The 25,090-nt window shown below is 42.8% G+C and overlaps 1 protein-coding gene across 3 annotated transcripts in view; it reads right to left on the bottom strand.

Annotated features, from left to right (window-relative positions):
• The window catches only part of LOC126416779 (fatty acid 2-hydroxylase), a 519,796-nt gene that overhangs the window by 253,381 nt on the left and 241,325 nt on the right, over positions 1 to 25,090 (bottom strand). The window contains exon 1 of one of the 3 annotated variants that reach the window (XM_050084640.1): positions 12,411 to 12,462. The exons of the other annotated variants lie outside the window; for them this stretch is intronic. The gene's annotated coding sequence lies outside the window, so the exon portion shown is untranslated. Of the gene's footprint in view, positions 1 to 12,410; positions 12,463 to 25,090 lie in introns of those variants that run through there. 3 annotated transcript variants of the gene reach the window in all.

Below are 25,090 nucleotides of genomic sequence, written 5' to 3' on the forward strand. Positions count from 1 at the left end.
TTAGTTAGGTTTAATTAGTTCTAAGTTCTAGGCGACTGGTGACAGAAGTTAAGTCGCATAGTGCTCAGAGTCATTTACATTTGTCTATGTTAAGTGTCAGTTGCCACTCCCTGCACCAAGTGCCTATCCGCTGCAGATCTTCCTGCATTTCGCTGCAATTTTCTAATGCTGCAACTTCTCTGTGTACTACAGCATAATCGGCGAGAAGCCGCATGGAACTTCCGACACTATCTACTAGGTCATTTATATATATTGTGAAAAGCAATGGTCCCATAACAGTCCCCTGTGGCACGCCAGAGGCTACTTTAACGTCTGTTCTGTATGCTAAAAACTCTTCAATCCAGCCACACAGCTGGTCTGATATTCCGTAGGCTCTCACTTTGTTTATCAGGCGACAGTGCGGAACTGTATTGCATGCCTTCCGAAAGTCAAGGAAAATGGCATCTACCTGGGAGCCTGTATCTAATATTTTCTGGGTCTCATGAACAAATAAAGCGAGTTGGGTCTCACACGATCGCTGTTTCCGGAATCCATGTTGATTCCTACAGAGTAGATTCTGGGTGTCCAGAAACGACATGATACGCGAGCAAAAAACATGTTCTAAAATTCTACAACAGATCGATGTCATAGTATAGGCCTATAGTTTTGCGTATCTGCTCGACGACCCTTCTTGAAAACTGGGACTACCTGTGCTCTTTTACAATCATTTGGAACCTTCCGTTCCTCTAGAGACTTGCGGTACACGGCTGTTAGAAGGGGGCCAAGTTCTTTCGCGTACTCTGTGTAGAATCGTATTGGTATCCCGTCACGTCCAATGGACTTTCCTCTGTTGAGTGATTTCAGTTGCTTTTCTGTTACTTGGACACTTATTTCGATGTCAGACATTTTTTCGTTCGTGCGAGGATTTAGAGAAGGAACCGCAGTGCGGTCTTCCTCTGTGAAACAGCTTTGGAAAAAGGAGTTTAGTATTTCAGCTTTACGCGTGTCATCCTCTGTTTCAATGTCATTATCATCCCAGAGTGTCTGGATATGCTGTTTCGATCCACTTACTTATTTAACGTAAGACCAGAACTTCCTAGGATTTTCTGTCAAGTCGGTACATAGAATTTTACTTTCGAATTCGCTGAACGCTTCACGCATAGCCCTCCTTACGCTAACTTTGACATCGTTTAGCTTCAGTTTGTCTGAGAGGTTATGGCTGCGTTTAAATTTGCAGTGAAGCTCTCTTTGCTTTCGCAGTAGTCTCCTAACTTTGTTGTTGAACCATAGTGGGTTTTTCCCGTTATTCTGCACCACTGGTTGGAGATCAGCACCATCCAAGCTAGGCAACTACCGTTCGTTGCATAGGCTGTCATTAGCACCATAACACAAAGGGCTGTGTTTGGAGTGATGTCGTGATCACCAAGCATCGACTGCTGATAAACGGCGTAGCATTGTGTACGGCGATGATGGCGGTCCTGTGCTACCCAGATGACCACCGTCGGCGAGTATGGCAGCAGCCTGGGGAGAGGTCCTGTCCTTCGAATGCTATAGAGACGCGCAACAGTGCTATTCGTGGCGTCATGACGTGGGAGCCATCGTGTATGATCTCAGGTCACGACTGGTGGTGAGTGAGGGAACTCTGACGGTACAGTTGCACGTCCTGCACAGCGTGGATCCTAATTTGTTACCTCTCGTGCGACGATATCGTGGCGCCATTTTTTGAATAGGACAATGCCCAAAAACAATCATGGCACGTAACTCTATGAACTACCTGCTTTATTTTGAGGTACTGCCAGGGCCAGCAAGGACCCCAGCCATGTCCCTGATAATAATTGTAGATCCAGCCAGGATGTCAACTCCGTTTCGGAGCCAGAATCAAGAATTTCAGGGATGAATTACAACAGTTGTTGGGCAGCTTAGGTGAGCATACAACGGCTGTAGACACCCTTCCCAGCCGAAACAGTGCGTGCATCCAGCCCAGAGTCTTATTCATAAGTGGGCTCATACTGCCAAGTTGTCAATTTGACTAGATTTTAAAAATACTGAAATACTGAAATAACATCCCATACCGTCTGAACCCATGAAGTTTAATTATTTTCCTCGTGGAATTCTGGGTTCTTAATTTTTTTGTTTGGCGGTGTGATTAGCTAATAGCAAATGAACAGTGAACGAATAAAAATAAACGAGTCCGAAAACGACCAGTCACCAGTCAACTAGTTCCCCACGGTGAGTTTATCCATCTTTTAACTGTTTCATGCTACGACTACTTTATTTGTTTGAATTGTTACCAGCCACAATTTTGAGCCAAAATATTAGGACCACTAGCTTAATGGCGTCTCAGTATTCCTTTGGAAGCCAATGGAACAGTGATTCTGCATGGCACGGATTCGCCAAATCCTTGGTAGCTTTCCTGAGGATGTGTCATCGGAAGTCTACACGCAGGACACGCAGTTAACGTAAATTGTGGGCCAGTGACTTTATGGACAAGGAGCTGGCACCCGAAAGCATCCCACATGTGTTCCATTGGGTGCACATCAGGCTAAGATATCAACGTAGGCTCGCCATCACGCTTCTTAAAGCACTATGGCAAGATTCTGACCCTGCGACATGGACAGTTATCCTGTTGGAAAATACCATCGCCGTCGGGGAAGGGATGAAGGTGGTCCTCTGCCGTCGTGGTGCCTTCGATATTATCGCAGGTCCCGTGGATGCCCAGATGAATGTCGCCTCTAGGATAGTACTACCCCCACGAGCCTACACCTGTGGTGTGGTGCCCATACTGAGTAACCGTGGCCCTGGATGACGGCGCATCCAGACATGACCATCCTGCTGGTGTAACAAGAAACGTGATGCGTCCGACCAGGCGAAACGTTTCCATTCCTCCAGTGTCCAAACTCCCTGCCAACTGCTAACGTAACGGACGAATTCATTGGGTCACCATGAGAACACAGCCGTCATCAGCTACAGAGCCCCATGTTCAACAATAAACGCTGAACGGTGTGCTCCGAAATACATGGGTCTGACCGCCGCCTATACTGCTTTATAGAACGGACAAGCCCCGAGTTAAACGTTTTGTGATGACGTGAGGGCATCTAATCGTCGTTTCACCGTCTATCAACCACTTTCCATTGACGATCTGTTCCGGATAATTTCACGCCAACAGTGGACCAGCTTCGCTGTTTCCGCATTGATTGTTTCCAGGTACTGGGCCGTAACAATCCGCCCTCCGCCAAAGTCGGTATGTCAGTGGGTTTCTTCATTTGCGGCCAGTATTGTCGCTAGAATGTGTTCCCATTCGTTTAAGCTAATATACCAGGTGATCTAAAAGTCAGTATAAATTTGAAAACTTAATAAACCACGGAATAATGTAGATAGAGAGGTAAAAATTGACACACATGCTTGAAATGACATGGGGTTTTATTAGAACCGGAAAAAAACAAAGTATTGCTAGAAGCGTGAAAGATCTCTTGCAAGCGTCGTTTGGTGATGAACGTGTGCTCAGCCGCGACTTTCGTCATGCTTGGCCTCCCAGGTCCCCAGACCTCAGCCTATGCGATTATTGGCTTTGGGGTTACCTGAAGTCGCAAGTGTATCGTGATCAACCGACATCTCTAGGGATGCTGAAAGTCAACATCCGACGCCAGTGCCTCACCATAACTCCGGACATGCTTTAAAGTGCTCTTCACAACATTATTCCTCGACTACAGCTATTGTTGAGGAATGGTGGTGGATATATTGAGCATTTCCTGTAAAGAACATCATCTTTGCTTTGTCTTATATTGTTATGCTAATTATTGCTATTCTACAAAATTGTTAAGGCTTTCGTGGCCACTTGTTGACAAACTGCCTATTGGCTTCTGTCTTGGGTTCTTCGGCCGACGTTCATCTAATGATTTTTCTGACGTTTCGCTAGCACGAGTGGCTGGCATTGTCAAAGCTTCACCCTCCATTGCCGGTGGTGAACTGGAGGCGAGCTCGCGGCCGCAGACTACATGTACCTGGCGCGCCAACGTCCGAGGGCTTCTCCGCGGTCATTTCCCGTGCGGTTCTCCTCTTGCTACCTGCGACGGTCGTTCGCTGCAGTACGGGCAGCCAGGATCCGTTTACCTTAAGGCTTTCCTCTTTCTTGTTGAAACTGTTCGCGTGTTTTTGGATTTCTATAGCTTCTCTGAACAAGCGCGTTTGATAGTGCTTCTCTACAGCCAGAACTTCCGTGTCGGCGACTTTTATTACGTGGTCGGTCTCATTCAGTGCATGCTCTGCCACGGCCGATTTCTCCACCTGCCCCAACCTGCAATGTCGCTTATGCTCTTTGATTCTGGTGTTGATTGATCGTCCACTCATTCCGACATAAACTTTTCCGCATGTGCATGGTATACGGTATATTCCCGACATTGCAAGTGGGTCTCTTTTCTCCTTCGCCGATCTAAGACACTCTTTGATCTTCCTTGTCGGTTTGAAAATCGTCTTTACGCCGTGTTTGCGCTATATAAGGCCGATTATGTCCGTCACTCTGGGAATGTATGGCAGAAAGGCCGTACCCGACATTTCTTTTTCTGGTTCCTTACTTCGCCGAGTGTTTGGCTCTGTTACACTGATCCTGGCTGCCCGTACTGCAGCGAACGACCGTCGCAGGTAGCAAGAGAACTGCACCGGAAATGACCGCGGAGAAGCCCTCGGACGTTGGCGCGCCAGGTACATATAGTCTGCGGCCGCGAGCTCGCCTCCAGTTCACCACCGGCAATGGAGGGTGAAGCTTTGACAATGCCAGCCACTCGTGCTGGCGAAACGTCAGAAAAATCATATTGCTATTCTGATCAGATGAAGCGCCATCTGTCGGACATTTTTTGAACTTTTTGTATTTTTTTGGTTCTAATAAAACCCCATGTCATTCCAACCATATGTGTCAATTTGTACCTCTCTATCTACATTATTCCGTGATTTATTCAGTTTTCAAATTTATACTGACTTTTTGATCACCCGGTACTTTCGTTGCCGCATCACGTGGCCACAGACCCACGAGGCGGCATACAGTGCTCAAAATGTTCTCGCTAGAGTTGTAGAGCTACCGTAGGCTACCGCACTCTGTCATAAGTAAGCGTAGACTACGGTAGCTTTCCAGTTAGCGTAGGTCAGTTAAGATCGTAACCGCGTTACCTCAACATTAGGTGTGTTGCATACCTAATGGGCGTTACGTTGTTTGGATCGTTTTGTTTCTGTATTTACTAGATTGGTCTATCAACTGGAGGCGGTGACCGTGTAGAAAGTGATTGGGGACCTATAATGGGCCACCTAATCTCCGGAACATTTTTGTACTATGTAGTTATCCTACGAACTGTTTCTTAAAAATAGAGAGTATTTACAGCAGAAATGGAATTCTAATATAGATTTATCACATAGCGCTAGCGAAAGCAAATTACTAAAAAAAATGCAAAATCTCAAAAAAAAAAAAAACCACACACACACACACACACACACACACACACACACACACACAAAAACATATCAAACACCGCTTCAATGCTTCTTCGAGATACAGAAAACACGTTTCTGTCATTCACAAACAAATTTTGCACTTATCAGCAACAGCAAGAAACTCTTGCCTTTGATCATGAAGAAGACCGTTCTAGTGAGTACAAAATAACAACAATAATTATATCAAACTCATTCTAATCCGTTGTGTCACGGTGGTGCAGCAACCTTTTATTGTGATTAATATTAAAGGACAGTCCTATATTGCACAATGCTCTTTATTCACTCAAAAGCAAGAACGTTGTGCAACCTAGGACTGTCTTCTAATGTTAATAACTCCAAAAGTCTTTTATGTTTATGCACGTAAACTGTACTTGCATCAAAATAATTGCTTTGGTTACATTATAGCGTAGGAGATAAGCGATTCATTAATTTTTATTGCTTATTAAAATGCAATTCATATTTTGTAAGGATATAAAATACACAATGGACTAAAGATGAAAGATGTATGGTTCTAATTATGTGCAAAACAAGCAGACAAAGAAACAAAGAAAAATCGCCGGGCCTTGTGGCCGAGCGGTTCTAGGCGCTTCAGTCTCGAACCGTGCGTCCGCTACGGTCGCAGGTTCGAATCCTGTCTCGGGCATGGATGTGTGTGATGTCCTTAAATGAGATAGGTTTAAGTAGATCTAAGTTCTAGGGGGACTGAAGACCTCAGATGTTAAGTCCCATTTGAACCATTAATCGTTGGATACCGAGCAATAGTATTGGCAAAGCGCAACTCTATTTCTGGCTCACCAGTGTAAACCAACAAGTATAGCCTGCAAGCCAGTGTATATTGCATGACGGAGCCTACTTCATACCGCTATCACCGACTCTTAATTCTACTCTATTCGAATACGGGGTAAGGACACAGTTACACGTTTCCGACTTTGATAAAGGTCGGATTGTGGCCTATCGCGATTGCGGTTTATCGTATCGCGACATTGGTGCTCGCGTTGGTCGAGATCCAATGACTGTTAGCAGAATATGGATTCGGTGGGTTCAGGAGGGTAATACGGAACACCGAGCTGGATCCCAACGGTCTCGTATCACTAGCAGTCGAGATGACAGGCATCTTATCCGCTTGGCTGTAACGGATCGTGCAGCCACGTCTCGATCCCTGAGTCAACAGATGGGGACGTTTGCAAGACAAAAAACATCTGCACGAACAGTTCGACGACGTTTGCAGCAGCATGGACTATCAGCTTGGAGACCATGGCTGCGGTTACCCTTGACCCTGCATCACAGACAGGAACGCCTGCGATGGTGTACTCAACGACGAACCTGGGTGCGCGAACGGCAAAACGTAATTTTTTCCGATGAATCCAGGTTCTGTTTACAGCATCATGATGATCGCATCCGTGTTTGGCGACATCGCGGTGAACGCACATTGGAAGGGTGTATTCGTCATCGCCATGCTGGCGTATCACCCGGCGTGGTGGTATGGGGTGCCATTGGTTACACGTATCGGTCACCTCTTGTTCGCATTGACGCCACTTTGAACAGTGGACGTTACATTTCAGATGTGTTACGACCCGTGGCTCTACCCTTCATTCGATCCCTGCGAAACCCTTCATTTCAGCAGAACAATGCACGACCGCATGTTGCAGGTCCTGTACGAGCCTTTCTGGATACAGAAAATGTTCGACTGCTGCCCTGGCCAGCACATTCTCCAGATCTCTCACCAATTGAAGTCTGGTCAATGGTGTCCGAGCAACTGGCTCGTAACAATACGCCAGTCACTACTCTTGATGAAGTGTGGTATCGTGTTGAAGCTGCATGGGCAGCTGTACCTGTACACGCCATCCAAGCTCTGTTTGACTCAATGCCCAGGCGTATCAAGGCCGTTATTACGGCCAGAGGTGGTTGTTCTGGGTACTGATTTCTCAGGATCTATGCACCCAAATTGCGTGAAAATGTAATCAGATGTCAGTTCTAGTATAATATATTTGTCCAATGAATACCCGTTTATCATCTGCATTTCTTCTTGGTGTAGCGATTTTAATGGCAGTAGTGTATTAATGCTTCTGCAGGATTGTTTATTCTTATGTAAGTTCGTTTCTTTCAACGGTCAGTATGAATTTGAAAAAAAAAATCGTTTAGGGTATTAGGCCACGTCATTATGAAACATTAAAAGCTCTAAAATGCCGATGTTTCGACCGACTCTGCAGCGGTACTCTGCAGGGCGAATAACTGGTGGATTCTGGGCAAGGTCGCAGTGGTTACACCAGTTCCCGTCAGATCACCGAAGTTCACCGCTGGCGGGCGTGGCCGGCACTTGGATGGGTGACCATCCGGGCCGCCATGTGCTGTTGCCATTTTTCGGGGTGCACTCAGCCTCGTGATGCCAATTGAGGAACTACTCGACCGAATAGTAGCGACTCCGGTCAAAGAAAACCATCATAACGACCGGGAGAGTGGTGTGCTGACCACGCGCCCCTCCTATCCGCATCCTCAGCTGAGGATGACACGGCGGTCGAATGGTCCCGATGGGCCACTTGTGGCCTGAAGACCGAGTGCACTGGGTCTTCCCCTACACAGGTTGAACATTAATAAAACCGACAAACTGCAGGGACGGATTCCAGACTGGAAATAGAGAAACCTGTGTCCGGAAATGCATAGTTGCCACGGTAGATGGCGTTTACGAATGAAAGTGCCTCCGACCACGGGCCGTGTGTTCTTTGGGTGTTACAGGCTGTGTGAATGACGCAGCGAACTGTAAGCATCACAATGGTCCGGTATTCATGTCGGGAACAAGCCGAGATGGTGTTTGTGTACGGCCAAGCAGATGGAAACTGTCGAGAGGCAGCTCAGCTACACCGAAACAAGTACCTTCAAGGATACCAACCACATCATACAACATTTCAAGACCTCTTTGGTTGGTTGTGTGATCGTGGGTTCTTTCAGACAGACGAACGTGCAGAGAGGTGGTTTTTGCAACAGACCATCACAGTTATGGGATTTTTATCATCAGTCCTCTCTACCGACCGTAAAAAATGGTTCAAATGGCTCTGAGCACTATGGGACTTAACATCTCATGTCATCAGTTCCCTAGAACATAGAACTACTTAAACCTAACTAACCAAGGACATCACACACATACATATCCGAGGCAGGATTCGAACCTGCGACCGTAGCAGCAGCGCGGTTTCGGACCACGATCATCTCATTTCTTAGACAGTCTCTCTTATCTTACGCTGCTGTATCCACGGCACCGAGCAGGTCCTTGAAAACTAACAGATCGACCACAGTCCTGGAAGTGTTCAACTGTAGCCGATTTGCTGTGTTGCTCCAGTCGTACGTAGCGGTCCTCCTTTACCACGCGAGTGCTAATCGGTCTCCCGGTTTCACCAACGTAGACTTCACCGCTGTCATGTCGAAGTTCGTAGACACCTGCAGTGTGCAGAGCCAGGTATCGGGTCTTGCGACCGCTCTGGAATACTGGTTTAATTCCTCCATGGGGCAGCATCTTGCCAATAAGGCCACTAACGATTCTCTTTAAATGTTAGCGAGCAACAAGAAGACATTCTTCTGCTCCTTTGTCTGTTTTATCTTAGTATGTCTAATACTGTTTCGCGGTCCCCATGGGAACGATACGTAGTATATTCCTAGACGCCTCCCTTAACACTGTATTCGTAACTTTGCAGGAAGGCTTTGTAGTCGGTGTGTCTCTTAAAGCGTCAGCCACTTCAGTTTCATCAGCATCTCTGTGACATTCTCCTAAGCGTCAAACAAATCCATGACTATTCGTACTGACCTTTTTATGCGTTCAATACCCCCTTTCCTATTTGGAAGGGGTCCTACATATGGAGCAATATTCTATGATGAGTCGTAAGAGCGTTTTGAAGATATTTTCCTTGTAAACTAATTCCCCCTGTCCTACACATTCCCCAGTGTAACGGGAAAGGAAAAAGCAGCTGAAAGTGGTTCTCTCTCTCTCTTTCTTTCTCTCTCTCTCTCCATATACGTATATATATACACTGCGACTCCATAGACTGTGCCTGCGTGGTGGAGGGTGCTTTTCTCTGTTGCTTCCCTGGTGTACGACAGTGACAACTTCCACAGCTCAAAATATACGAGTATATTACTTTAGCGTGAGTAAATGACTCTGCATTCGGGATAACGTGCTGCGTCCAGCTTTTCAGGATAGATTCGATGTAGTTGTGTGTATCAAATTTCCTTTAGAAATCGTCGATGTGGTACTGAATCAAAAACTTTTGGAAAATTTTGAGACCTCTGACATACACTGTGCAATGATTTGCGAAGCATATGCGTGTAGAAACCGTTCAAGAAATTCTGTACCTCTAATTTTAGTCTTCATTATACTTGCTTTACTATACTCGTGGCTATGAACAGCACATTTATTCTTGTAACACTATCATAGGTCTTTTTCGGACAAATTATGAGATGCGTTTTTATGGAGGTTATGAGTTCCTTTAGTCGACCTGCCCCGGTAGTAAATTGTGAAATGTTTTTTCGAATCAGCAGAGCGTGCCTTTCCGTGCGTTTGTCACAGCAGAGAGCTGAGCGGAAGCTTGCTTTGTTCATCGACTGGCACGTGTTCATAACTTGCACAAAGCAGTGAGGTCAGGGAGTAACGTCCCGTCGACATGCAGGTCACTAGAGGCCACGCACTAGGTCACGCGAGGGAGTAGAGAGACGGACGAAATTGGCCGTAGCTCGTTGTGGGAGTGATTTAGTTACACCATTTTAAAGAAAGTAACCTTATCCTCAACCATAGTGCTTTACTGGGTGTGGTTACGCCCTTGCCTCTTGCAGGCCTTTGAAGTGACGTACTCAGCCGGTGATTTGTGGTTTAATGTGGACTTGTAACCACTGTAGCTCGTGCGAAAATGAGCTTGTCCTTTTCGCACATGATATCGTGCGAGCCATGGATGACGGGCAAAAGGCAGATTCAATAGCCTTCCACATTTAGCGTTCTCTTAAGCGCAATAAGGGGACCAAACACTACCAGCGAAAAACACCTCCATACCGTACGTAATATAACCTCCCCTCTGCTTCTCTGTTGGCACTATATTGTGATGACAGGTAACGCCCTACATGCATTTGTCATACACAAACCCTTCCATCGGATTGTCACAAGGTATGAAGTTACTCATCGCTTCAGATCACTCGTTTCCAGCCATCCACTGTCCAGTTGCATCGCTCTTTACACCACTTCAAGCGTCGCTTTTTATTGACTACAGAAATACAGGGGATAGGCAAAATAATGTGAACAGTGGTAGTAATGGGATGGTTGTGTCTGACAGTCAACAACGCAGGTAAGGCACGTGTCGCGTTGGACTGCGCGTGTTCAGTACGGACTAGGCATCAGTGCAGGTTGTTTACGAGTAGTGCACATTTCGTATTTGCATTCAGAGGCCGAGGTCGACTTGCAATGAAAGACCCAACAGAGTTCCAAAGAGGCAGAGTGTGGGAGCCCGATTAGCTGGAGCATCAGTAACCGAAACAGCCAACTTACTGAATGTCTCAAGAGCAACTGTTTCAACAGTCATGACAGCCTACACAGAACATGGAAAGACATCATCGTATAAACGTAATAGTGGGAGCAAATTAAAACTAAATGACAGAGAGCGTCGTACTCTGAAACGAATTGCGTCAAAACAACACAAAACTATTGCCGCTATAGTGACTGCAGAGCTCGATAGCCATCTTCGAGACCCCGTATCTATCGACACTGTCCGCCAAGAACTCCATAAAGCGACTATTCGTGAACAAGATGCTGTACCGAAACCATCAGTAACGAAAACCAACCCAAAGAAGCACAAAACGTGTTGTCAGGAGCATAAATCCTGAACGGCTGATCAGTGAAAACACGTCCTATGGTCCGACGAGTCAACGTTTTCGTTATTTCCAACGTCGGGCCGGCTTTAAGTCTGGAGAACGCCAAAATAAGCCTACAATCCTGATTACTTGATTCCAGCGGTTAAGCACGGAGGTGGAAGTGTGATGGTGTTGACAACCATATCATGGTATCTGAAGGTCCCAACATTACCGTCAAAGGTCGTGTTACAGCCAACGATTACGTGAACATTTAAGGGCCGACTTGGAGCAGGAGGGGCATCACAGGACATTTTAATTTCCACTGTCTATACTTTTACAGATAATTTCATAAAACTTTGTCAGCATGACCAGGAAGGATTCAGAATTTACACTCACAGCAGTGGAAGTTCGAAAACATAACAAAATAATTTTTTTTTACATATGAAATTACATCATTTTTTTCATTTATAATAGCAGCATTTGTTGCTATAGGTACATTTTTCTTCATAAGTAAGAGAGATTCTTCGATGAATTTTGCGGCAGGTCGAGCTGCTATAATGGTTGCGGCGGAGATGGGGGCCGCAACCATTATAGCAGCTAGACCTGCCGCAACGGAGACACGAGAGTACATGTGTACCGAAGCACAGTAGTTAAAGCAGGCCAACTTGGGCTTCCGCAAGCCGGGCAGGTTTCACGGGACCCGTTCAGCCTGCGCTATCAATACAACGTGACGAGCCAGGTACGTGTTTGCTTAGGTAATTTCACTGCAGTCATTTATCACAAGGTGGGAGCAGCAAACTGAACAAAATAAACTCAAGGGAGACTGAGGAGAAAAAAGGATCGGGGAATATACACCAGGGGTCTGCTCCTTGGGTGTCTATAATGAACAGTCTGTGGTTCCCAGTACCGAATTACAGATTAATTTAACAGTGGTGACCCAATCGTTTGTTCAGTTCCTTCCGCCAGTAATCGATTACTTAAAATCTTCTAACCAGCACACTCTTACATTGCGAATAATCAAATTACATAACATAAAGGATAATCACAAATTTAAGAAAAATTAGAATGGTTAATGATAGAAGGCTAAGCCAAAATGTGAAATGGTTTGCGCACCACTTTGGTATACGTACTGTTTGTGTGAAGCCGCTGTTTAAGTTACGAGCCGCCATAGTAGCGGCTGGCTGTACACTGACGCGCCATTCACTGGTGTTGTAGGCTAGGCACGCCAGAAAACTGGCGCTCCACGTAAGCGACCGTGTCGCAGCCAACCGCTGGCGTCAGGGAAGTGCAGATTCTAATCTAATTTATGGGGCTCTGTTTGTGTTACGGGGGAGGGGGGGGGGGAGAGGGAACGTGTCATCGTGTCATACAGCAGTACAATACACCAGCGAAAATTGCGGCGTTAGGAAGTAAACATGAGATTATTCAGAAAATTAGAGAATATTCAGAGCAGTGTGTGAAGTGTTAATAGTTAGAACTGCAAGTCCGCCTGCTTAGCTGAGTGGTAACGTGTTTGCCTACCATGCAGCGTTCGCGGGTTCGATTCCCGGCCTCGTTGAAGATTTTCTTCGCTCGTCCATTGGGTGTTGTATTATCATCGTTCATCATCACTGACACGCAAGTCGCCCAATGTGGCGTCACCTGAAATAAGACTTGCAACTTGGTTGCCGAACTTCTTCGGTTGGGGCCTTCCTGCCATCAATGCCACACTATCATTTTAATTTAGAACTGCAGACAATAGGACGTATGTTCAAAGAGTTTGTTGACGTAGAAATACCGTTCGGCAATGGAAAGTGGTGATAAACGGTTGTCGTGCGACTGTTTATTACCTTAGAGGATTTCACTGTTGACTTGGAGAACCCGATGGCTCGCGCAGCCGTCTAACTGGTCTAACAATACCACCACTTGCAAAGTAGATTAGAAATCAGATTAATAATGTTGCTCACGCAGTATATGTTCGCTTTATCGGGCAACAATTAAGTTATTGACTGTGGATGGTATCGTCAGAATGCAAATAATGAGGTCACTGTAAAAAAACTCATTAATTTGGCACTTATCTTGAATGGATTCCCACGTAGATTTCGTGGAATTCCTTATGGCTCATCTTGTTGATTGCTAGAAGGTCCAGATCTGTATTTTAGCAATATTTGAAGACCTAACAAATGCGGTTTTCAGGAAATTCTTAATGATCAAACAATCCCAGATCAGAACAATGACATGGTAGAAATAATTTTTGACTTGGTGTTCACGATCCACATTTTTAATAAACATCTTGTAAATTCACATATACTTCCTCTTAATTGTCACATCATCAAGAAAATAGTTTTGTATCAATCTTCATATATTTAATTTCCACTTTAACCAAACACAAGACTTGACTGTTCTTTTACTAAGCGAAATAACAACTTAACTTCTGCAAAGTGAAACAAAGACTGCTCTCTGCGCATTTACGCCAAAACGGTTACAAGTAAGTCAAAGATTATGACAGTCTTACAGGAATGAATAAACACAAGAACCATATCACTGTAATATATCGATACATCGGAGTACCTATACATTAATAAAACCAAATGTGAATATTGTCACAAAAATATGTCTGTTACTTCGCAGAAAAGTAGTAAGATATTACTGGTATCGAGAACGGGGGTTGGAGTGCCGTAATGGTCACGTAAATAAAGAAACATTACACTGGAAACGATTTCTTCTTCAGAGGATATAGGCTCGTCGAACCACTGATCACCCCCGTGATGTATAGTGTCTACTATTACATTTGGAATAACTCCTGATCTGTAGCCTTAAATGAACGCCAGCTCGAAGGTGCCACCCGCAGGGTCTCTGCTTGACCACTACCCAATTGCTTCCAGTTCTCCCCCTTGATTTCTGTCGTCGTACCACGGTCCATCCAGACCCAGAACTCTACTTGAGTAGCTAGCGCTTGGATGTTGTTGCGTAGTCCAGATTTTTGGGACCCTTCTTGGATAAAAAGCTGACATGGCCGCCACCTATTCGTCAACTAAAGACTAGCAGCATGCGGAAACTGAATGCTCTCTGATATCTGCTGAGTAGTAAATCGCACCTTCTACATCATATTTACTAGGTTCTGGCCTCGTATCGTTTGGACCATAGCTGCCATGTTTATGACTCAGCTGCCCCTTTGGCTATTTAATTATTGGACCCAATCTATCAATGCCTTCTGAATTAGTCCTGTAGAGAGTCTCCTCACCAAATTGGGGATTTTACCTCTTCAGTCGCATTCGGAAGGGCGTCGGTTCAAACTCTGTCCGACCTTCCTGATTTAGGTTTTCCGTGATTTCCCTAAATCGCTTCAGGAAAATGCTGGGATGGTGTCTTTGTAAGGGTACGACCAACTTCCTTCCCCATCCTTCCCTACACCATTGGGACTGATGATCTCGCTGTTTGGTCCCCTCCCCCGAATCAACCAACCAACCAACTAACCAACATCTTCAGTTCCGAAAGTATCAACTCTTGCTCACTTCTACAACTATCGCCCGAAAATTTCCCAATCATCCAACGTGAAATATTCTTTTTTTCATATAAGGAACGTCGACCACATAGTCCGCCCCTCCCCCCAACCTTGTGTGGGATTACCACTTTGAATGCGCTTCGAGGCTCTAGGCTGGAACTTCCGCATACCCCCTTAGAATATGCGTCACGTGTTTACCTGCACAAACGCCCGCTTCGTTAGTACCCAGACCACGAATGAGGACTGATGAGTCTGAAGGACCTAAAGTGTCACTCGCCCCATGACATTTCGGCGTCTGTTTCTCTAAATTCTTCAGGGGTACCATCGTGCTATCACCATGTACAGTGATGGCTGTAAAGGGATGAGATGTGCTATTACGTCTCCTGCATGTCAGGATTCGCTGCTGGGATGTGTAGTGTTTTTAACATTGATACTGATAACTATTGACAGACCTCTAAGTTTATTAAACAGAAATCACTCAATCGCGTTTTAATTTATAGTGACTCAATGAACAGTCTCCAGGCTATTAACCAATGTAACTCTTATCACCCCTCACAGGGTGCTACTCTTGACCTTGTCTCTGTTAGTTATACTGTTGTCTAGTTCTCTATCTGTTGGTCCTATAACATGTCGGTATCCCCGGAAATGAACTGACCAACCATTTGGCTGGACAAGCACTTAGTTATTCGTGCCATTATTAGAAGCAAATTTGTTTTCATAATGAAAGTGGCCTAGTACCATTCTTTTTCCGTTATGCTGCCTAAATCGTTTATCCTTTCTTTAACCTCTGGCATTGCTTATGTGAATACTGCCGAGTTGCACAGTTGTTTCTAGTCCACGCTGAACTATAAGTTCCCCTGTAAATGGCTGAGTAAGTCAGTTCACATCTCGGAGGGAGGCAGTGGCACTCGACCTCCGACAGGACCACACCTAGTGAATCAGAGAGGCTCTTCAAGTAAACCTTTGGGCTGACGACAGTTTTAGCTTTACCTTACAGTGTTTACGAGGATGCAGATTGCTTTGCTTAGTGATTGTGGCTCCAACTTTCGTTTGTATATTCCCTCATGACAGTTAAATAGCAAGCGCATAAGACCTGATATCATCGGCTGAGGGAGACGCACTGATCAGTGGTGATCTGCGTTATTTATTATAAACTTTTATTGTCTTGATCACAATAAAACGTAGTAACAACACTGCAATAACCAGTTTCGGTTTACTCGAAACGAACCTCAAATCTAAGGAAACAAACAGAAAAATTACCTTTCAGTTAATTTGGCTCCTAAAAAAATTAAAAAATATTTTTATAGAAGGATTAAAACAATAAGAGAGCCGATGTCGAAGCACAAGCAACGTGGGCGACGGGAAGACAATGAGTCTGTGTTGGCATCCTACGAAGTAGAACACATTCAAAATGTGGATTTTCCTATCTATCGGCAAAGTAATTTGTTAAGATACTAAATTTTCTCTCTTTAAAGTAGGTCATCAAAAACATTAAAATAATAGCAATGACTTTAGTCTCGTTGCTCGTCGAGTATTAGCTCAGGAGAATCTTTCTTTTTACTATACATTTCGATTTCTTCCCGTACATCTTACAACTTCCCTTTATTGCAGTGTGCCACATTTCCACATTTTTGTTAATATCTTGAACAGAATGGTATTCTGTAGTAATATGCACCCCGAAAGTTCCTTTATACTGCCAGCAGGTGTGCTCACTAAACTGTGTTTTGAAAGAGTGTTGCGTCTGACCAACGCAATATTGGTCACAGCCATTTCAGTTAATTTTATATGTTCCTGAAATAAGAAATTTATCGTGCTTGAGACCATTCTTGTGTCTAAGACGTGATTATAAGATATAAGTGGTTTGGAAGCCTGTCTTTAGGTTTGTTTTTCGAAGAAAATGTTAATTTTCAGTCATACTTAACTGTTGTATGTCGTGGCATCACACTTTGTTTTTAACTTTCTTTTATTATTCCTAGTCAAGGTGGTGTCATTAGCTTTTTGTGAGAGCCTCAGTTTTTTTTATAATAAATATTACTGACATTAGCTACTGCAATCTGCTTTAAAATTTCCATTTCCTTGTTGGTCTCGTCCGGCTGAATAACTAACCACAAGAGACACTGGATGATAGATTTAAAAACTTTTTTTAACGATGTGGGTGGTACGAATGTGTGCTAATTATAACGTTTCTGCACGTCAGTTTTCTCTATATTTCGAAGACAAGCTTGTCATTTTTGCCAATAATTTCCAGTCAAGATTATTAATAAAATAATTCTGTTCAATTAAAGGAAAATTAATTTTTAGAGTGTGTATCACATAATAAGGTTGTCTAATAATTTGTCATATTTGCTACTTTCTAGAAGAATTGTTTCCTCTAATTATCGTTTGTAATACACAGTTTTCTTACTATAGCATACTGCATTTTTTAAACAATTTGTTTTCCAGATGATTAATGAATATATCAGCTAACGTGCCAGCTAGACTATTGCTCATAGAAAGTCCATCTTTTTGGTGATATACCTTTCCATTAAAAACAAACAGGTTACACATTAGTGACAGCTCTAGCAACATTACCAGTTCGATGACTGTCGCTCTACTAATCTTATGCAACAATGAATTTGCCTTTACAAAACGTATACTTTCTGGGTTGGGATATTTATATGTAAGTTGGCAATGTCTGGAGATGCTAATTTCATACCATCAAGGATTTTAATTTGTGCCAACATTTTAACAAGCTCATAACTATTCTTTACACTAAAAAACTGTTGAAAATACAAGCCTATTTTAATTTTTATTTTGCACTTTATTCAATTCATAGTTCTCCTCTCTATGAATTTTAATTTAAGATCTTAGCTGTGGAATACTGGGATTCACCATTCTAACAGACTTCTCTCTTCCTGTAAATAGTAATCTTCATCTTTTTATGGTGTTACGAAGTACTTTAGAGAGATGTTTTTAATCTCAGTACTGCCATTTGCATTAAATGAGCACTCTGTTTTCTTAATATAGTCGCTATCGTTGGTAATGGCAACTGTGTTATCTTTATCAGTGTCAGTAATGGTGGCTTTCTCATTATCTTTTACTAAGGTTATTCAACATCTGATTGCTTTTATTAGTTGCATTGTTAGTATTATGCTGTTCCATTAGAAATTATTTGATTTTAACAGCGGTATCAGTTATATTGAATTTAGTCATCTTAACTACTTCAGTGGCTACTTTTGTTTCGGCATTAATTTCTTATTTTTAGTCAGCCTAAGCTCAGGACAAAATTGTAGCGTAAGATTTTTTAGCATAGCTTGCTCTTCATTAGTTAACGAAATCTGCGTAGAATGTGTGTACTTTTATAAGTTCCTTTTAAAGCATTTTCTTATATATAAATTTTTTTTGTGTCACCTATAAATGGGTTCTCATGCCAGAGAATATTAGTGTACATGATTATGTTCAGACTGGACAGAACGTTGCAAAGTTGAAACTGTATTCTTGAAACCCCCCCTTTCACGTAAGTCTTTAATCTTGTATAATTCACGAATTTTAATCTTCAACCACAGAATTCCACTTCTAGTTCTAACTTCCTGTGCTAATGGGGGAGTATCTAGTTTTAAACAATTTGTACACATCTCTGCATGCAAGCATGGACAAAGATTAGTCTCATACTGGTTTTTTATACCAATAGTCGCGTTTTGATCAGCCTTCGGACGATGACAACTATGCTTAGTAACGATGTTGTTGTGGATAACACTGTACTTAGGTATGAGTGATAGCACATTTTTAATGTTTTACTATTTTTAATGTTTTAATACCTTCATTAGGAAGTTTCCACACTAACAGAAAGCAATTATTATCTAACTGTTGATACATTTTTGTGATCAAGTCCATTAAAATTTATAATAGAAAGAAATGCTTATAACGTAAGAAATGTTACTATTGCATTTTTCTGATTATTCACATACCATATGACCCGGACACCGTTCGCATTCCTTTGATGGTTGTACTGGCGACTGTATTTATGTTTTTGTGTACTACGTTACAATAACATCGGTAATTTGTAGCTGACAGCAACTTAGAGACTCTAAAGATAACTCAAAGATACTATATGCACATATAAGTTGTTTCCACTGGAAGTCTGTTCTCTTGGGCACGCAGAAAAGTAATAGTGGTAGTATACATACGCCACATATCATGGAGAATTTATCGCTATGGGTAGAACAGAGTTATTGTATTTTGTCAAGAACTAATAAATTTATCATTTAGGAAAATCTTGGAATGCCAGGGTCACAAGTGGAATAAAGAGAAGTATATCTTTAAACAGTGATTTTTTTATTGGCTCAACCAGCTGAAAAAATGCAACAAATCGTGATTTAACGCAAAAACTAACAAAAACCTTAAAGGTTACGTCACCACCTAAAGAGCCAGTAGTAGTAAGCAGTAATTTTACGCCATTTTCATAGTAGTCGGTGACGGTTAGTGTGTTTGTTTTAGTGGCTGTGATTATGCGTGTATGTATATTTACGTTTGAGACTTTTGCCTGAAGGTGAGCAGTACTCGAAATTGTAATCGCAATGGACAAAAATTTAAAAAAAATGTTTTGCAGCCATAAGCAAAATCGGCCATATTTAAATTAAAGATAGTTCGAATTCCCCGCTTCTGGGGAAGGTTTTCGAGAGGCTTACCTTCGATGTGAGGTAGATACCGAAATGGAAGTCCCCACTCAAATATCCCAACTGGGTCTCCCTTTGCGCTACTAACTGGAGTTTAGTTGAAAAGTCCCTGACTATACAATGCGTCGTTGCTGGAACAGTATACTGTAGATAAACAATGAAAAGTACACAAAAATGTAGTGAACGAGGTTTTCCTTGGTTACCTGGAAATCCTCTCGCATTCACAAAAGTGGATCCACATTGCTGCTTGAATACAAAGCTCTACAACAACCCACCTTGCTCCCACGAGTACAGAATGAAATATATATATATATATATATATATATATATATATATATATATATATATATATATATGTATGTGTGTGTGTGTGTGTGTGTTATAAGCAGTTGCACTGAAATAAGTGTTGTAGATTCTGCTGACTTCATCCTGATTCACGATCTTCCAGATGTACATGTAGATACTGCAGGTGTACGTATTTGGTACATGACGTATCGCCTCAAAAATATACACAAATAGATTCAGTTCAGTTCAGTTTTATTCGTCACTTACATGAAGATCATGCTTGTTCATATGATATCGAGTATGTCAGTGTGATGAAGTGATAGTGTGTGATTTATCATATAACGATTGAATACAGAAATTATAGAAAGAAGATAGTGCAGTTTTTAAAATAGATTTCTAGCCAAAATAACTGTCATTGGATTTTATCAGAATTTCAGTCACATAATGCATTTGTCCATATGTCAAGTAAGCACATAGTATTTATTTATAGTTCATTTGGTGACATGAATCTATATGGTGTATAAAATGTACTACACACATGTCATTCGTTGTCAAGTAAACACTAGATAGCATACATTACAAAAAAATACACATATAAAAATGTATCACTCTTTCACTTATAATCTGTGGGAACATTTAAATTGAGATATTTTATCATCTTATCAAATGTTCCAAATCTGTGTAAAACTAATAAATGAAAGCCATTAGCTGTAATACACTATAATGCAGCATTAAACTATAAAGTGCAGTACTTTAATGTAACGAAAAACAAAAAAATGAAACAAAACCAAAAGAGAGCGTGAGAGAGAGAGATAGAGAGAGAAATATTCAAAAACATTTGTAAACCATACAAAAGCAGTTGAAATACAGTTTAAATAAATAGAAAACGTAGTATTAGTAGGTAGTACTAAGTCAACTGGGCAAAAGACGAAGGCGCGCTGCAAAGTAATACCTCTGAATTTTTTATTCTCTTCTCGGTATTGGTTGAGGTAACCTCTGCCGCTACACGACCCCGAATTGATACGTGTAACATGGCGATGTGTAACGTAACTATATCAGTGCGTGAGAAACAGTGTGTTGTAATCAAGTTTCTAACTACAAAAGACTTCCTCCACACATGGAGCACCCTCTCCTTGGTCACCCTCACTACGTTGGTGACCCTGACTACGGATTTGAACTTGATTGTCGTTGCGACGTGATATTGTTTGGTCTAGGCGCCGAGTATTTCACAATATATAAATTGCTATAGACATACTACACTACTGGCCATTAAAATTGCTACACCAAGAAGAAATACACATGATAAACGGATATTCATTGGACAAAGATATTATACTAGAACTGACATGTAATTACTTTTTCACGCAATTTGGGTGCACAGATCCTGAGAAATCAGTACCTAGAACAACCACCTATGAATGTAATAACGGCCTTGATACGCCTGGGAACTGAGTCAAACAGAGCTTGGATGGCGTGTACAGGTACAGCTGCCCATGCAGCTTCAGCACGATACCACACTTCATCAAGAGTAGTGGCTGGCATATTGTGACGAGCCAGTTGCTCGGCCACCATTAACCAGACGTTTTCAGTTGGTGAGAGATCTGGAGAATGTGCTGGCCAGAGCAGCAGTCCAACATTTTCTGTATCCAGAAAGGTCCGTACAGGACCTGCAACATGCGGTAGTGCTTTTTCCTGCTGAAATGTAGGGTTTCGCAGGGATCGAATGAAGGGTAGAGCCATGGGTCGTAACACATCTGAAATGTAACGTCCACTGTTCAAAGTGCCGTCAGTGCGAACAAGAGGTGAGCGAGACGTGTAACCAATGTCACCCCATACCATCAAGTCGGGTGATACACCAGTATGACGATGACGAATACACGCTTCCAATGTGCGTTCACCGCGATGTCGCCAAACACGGATGCGAGCATCATGATGCTGTAAGCAGTACCTGTATTCATCCGAAAAAATGACGTTTTGCCATTGGTGCACCCAGGTTCGTCGTCTAGTACACCATCCCAGGCGCTGCTATCTGTGATGCAGCGTCAAGGGTTACCGCAGCTGATAGTCCATGCTATTGCATTCGGGAGGACGACGGTTCAATCCCGCGTCCGGCCATCCTGATTTAGGTTTTCCGTGATTTCCCTAAATCGCTCCAGGCGAATGCCGGGATGGTTCCGTTCAAAGGGCACGGCCGACTTCCTTCCCCGTCCTTCCCTAATCCGATGAGACCGATGACCTCGCTGTCTGGTCTCCTTCCCCCAAAACCAACCAACCATGCTGCTGCAAACGTCGTCGAACTGTTCGTGCAGATGGTTGTTGTCTTGCAAATGTCCCCATCTGTTGACTCATGGATCGAGACGTGGCTGCACGGTCCGGTACAGCCATGCGGATAAGATGCCTGTCTTCTCGACTGCTAGTGATACGAGACCGTTGGGATCCAGCACGGCGTTCCGTATTACCCTCCTGAACCTACCGATTCCATATTCTGCTAACAGTCATTGGATCTCAACCAATGTGAGCAGCAATGTTGCGATACGATAAATCGCAATCGCGATAGGCTGCAATCCGACCTTTAATTAAGTCGGAAACGTGATGGTACGCATTTCTCCTCCTTACAAGAGGCGTCACAACAACGTTTCACCAGCAACGCCGGTCAACTGCTGTTTGTGTATGAGAAATCGGTTGGAAACTTTCCTCATGAGAGCACGCTGTAGGTGTCGGCACCGGCGCCAACCTTGTGTGAATGCTCTGAAAAGCTAATCATTTGTTTATCACAGCATCTTCTTCCTGTCGCTTAAATTTCGCGTCTGTAGCTCGTCATGTTCGTGGTGTAGCAATTTTAATGGCCAGTAGTGTACGTAAACGCCGTCGACTCCACGGACAGGAATCGGAATACAAGTAGTACATCGTTCCCCAGGTCGTATGTTTAGGAAAACAACGGATTCCAGAACAACAGAACAGGCATCCATCAGTGTTTCCTGGAGACGCTGGTTAGGATCTGATGAAACGATTTAAAGGTTCGACGTAGCTGCCATATACAATAAGCAAGCTTACATGATGTGTCTCACAAATGTTTGCTTTTACTTGGACGGCACACCCCAGCGGTGCTTGGAGATCAATGAAGAGAAGCTCAGTAGCTGGGACAAATTCTAGGCAGAATTGAAGAAAACATTCGTCCGAATTGATGGTATATGTAGGGCTTGGCCAGAACTGAAAATAGCAAGAGTGGGAGATGGAAATGGCCAAGTGTATAGCTATCCTTACCAATATTTGACGAAATTTTGTGTTGTGCTTGGTTTGCTGCTAAAACGTAAGATTAGAGAGAATCTTTTATGAAAACTAGCTTTTTCTATAGAAGCTTTAAAGCAACACGTAATTGTTAAAACGAGGCGTTTATAACGTGTGAAAGATGCTTAGAAAATTATTGCTTCCCCTGTCTGTAAGATGAATGCCACTCCAGCAAATGTAAATTATCAACTGTAAAATATTAATGGTATCTAATTTTATATACGAACTATCTCGTGTACACACAACAGCCGCTCCATGGAAATTTATTTGCAATCCCGAATTTCACTTTGACTTTCTTTTTCACGTTTCTTATTAAATATTAATAAATGCAATGTACTGAGCATTATTTCCATTCATCTGCAGTGTAAGTAACGTAAATATTGAAAATAAGAAATTGAACAATTTTGGCATAAGGACTCGACACACGTACCTCGAATTACTGGTCTGTACTCTACTTTGCACCAGCCGCTGCCGGCAGGTAAAGCTAACATAAATGGCTCATGCTCCTCTGAACCGCACCAAGAGTGCTATTTTTTTCTAAAAGATTGGCCATCTGAAGCCTCCACTTTTATCACCTTCATTTCTGACCATGCTCTGCGTATGCCGTAAGTTTGGACGAAATCGGTGACGAGTAGGCGCGATCGCATTGTTAGTGCCATCGATGAAGAATAACTGTCGATCTGCCAGTAATATCTAGACTGACCGAGGAGCAACGTCGGCCAGTGTTCGCCGTTCCGACGTAATTTCCGGACGCTTCAGAATCCGCAATTGAGAGAAGACCGACGAAGCGGTTTCTCGTAAAACACCATCTGAAAACACTGGGGATCATCCAACAATCAGCGAGCGCTCGTATAAGATGTCGTCCGCTGAACGACGGGATAATATACGAGGAAGTGGAGAAGATTCTGCGAGATGTCATCATTGAACCTTCCACCTTGGTCGCCTCCTGTAGTCCTTGTCAAGTGTAAGGGAGGTACAATGGCGTTTGTGCGTCGACTACCGGCGACAGAACACGATCACGAAAAAAGGTGTCTACCAGGTGCCGTGTATTGATGATACCGTAGGGTGCTTGTGACACATTTCAATTTTAATGTTTGGAAATGTTTGCTTTTAAAGTTTTGAGGTTATTTTATTGAATGAGTCACTGTAGGCATGACGTAAGAATGAACATATTTGTGTGTACGAGGTAGAATTCATATACGATAATAATTTTAATCACACCGACAAAAAATTTTAATAGTTAGGCACCATGTCCCGGGCACAGATCGGTAGATGTAGTCAGATGGGCAATGGTGACTGTCGCTATATTTATGAATAGCTGTATACCTTAACGTGGACAGTGTCGAATCAATACATTTTGAACAACGTTCGGTGGGATATACACCAGTTTTTATGTTTACGTACATACGTCACTGCGGCAGTAAGGTTATTTTAAAACATTGACGACTGTGGAATGTAGTTCTCGCTCGTGTTTAGTACGACAGCGATTACGTGTTAAAATGATGGATACCCACAAGCTTGACAGTGTAAATTTACGAGTGCAGAAATACGCACTAGAAAATGGCAAACAGCCAAAATCAGCTGATAGTGGTACGAATAGCAGTGAGTGTATAATTGCCGTGTGGAAACTGGAGTTTTCTTTCGTTAAACACTTTACTTACAACTATCCATTGTGCCGTATGTCCATAGGAATTGATACCAATACTTTTGAAGCATTAAAAAATTCATTCCGCTATGTATGTAGTGAATGCAAGATCATTTACATATATGAGAAATAGTTAAGCTAATATTGCACCTTGTGGGCCACGATGATTTTCTCCAAATTACAAAAATGTCCCCATCCTATTGTTGTTGACTTTGATAATTAAACTTTTGATGATTTTTCTTCATTTTTGTTAATTGGCACTATCAAATGCCTTTGATAGGTCACAATAATGTCTTCCTCTGCTTTTTGGTTACCTGACTTGTAAAATTTGGCGAGTGACTGCGTAAATGATTGTGAATGCCTGCGTTCTTTATATCTGCGATGTTCGACTCTTCGATCATATTTCATCATCATATGCTATGCTATCCATACCTTCTGTCTTCTCTACTGTCT

Source organism: Schistocerca serialis, chromosome 8, assembly GCF_023864345.2.
Source record: "Schistocerca serialis cubense isolate TAMUIC-IGC-003099 chromosome 8, iqSchSeri2.2, whole genome shotgun sequence".
Classification (NCBI taxonomy): domain Eukaryota; kingdom Metazoa; phylum Arthropoda; class Insecta; order Orthoptera; family Acrididae; genus Schistocerca; species Schistocerca serialis.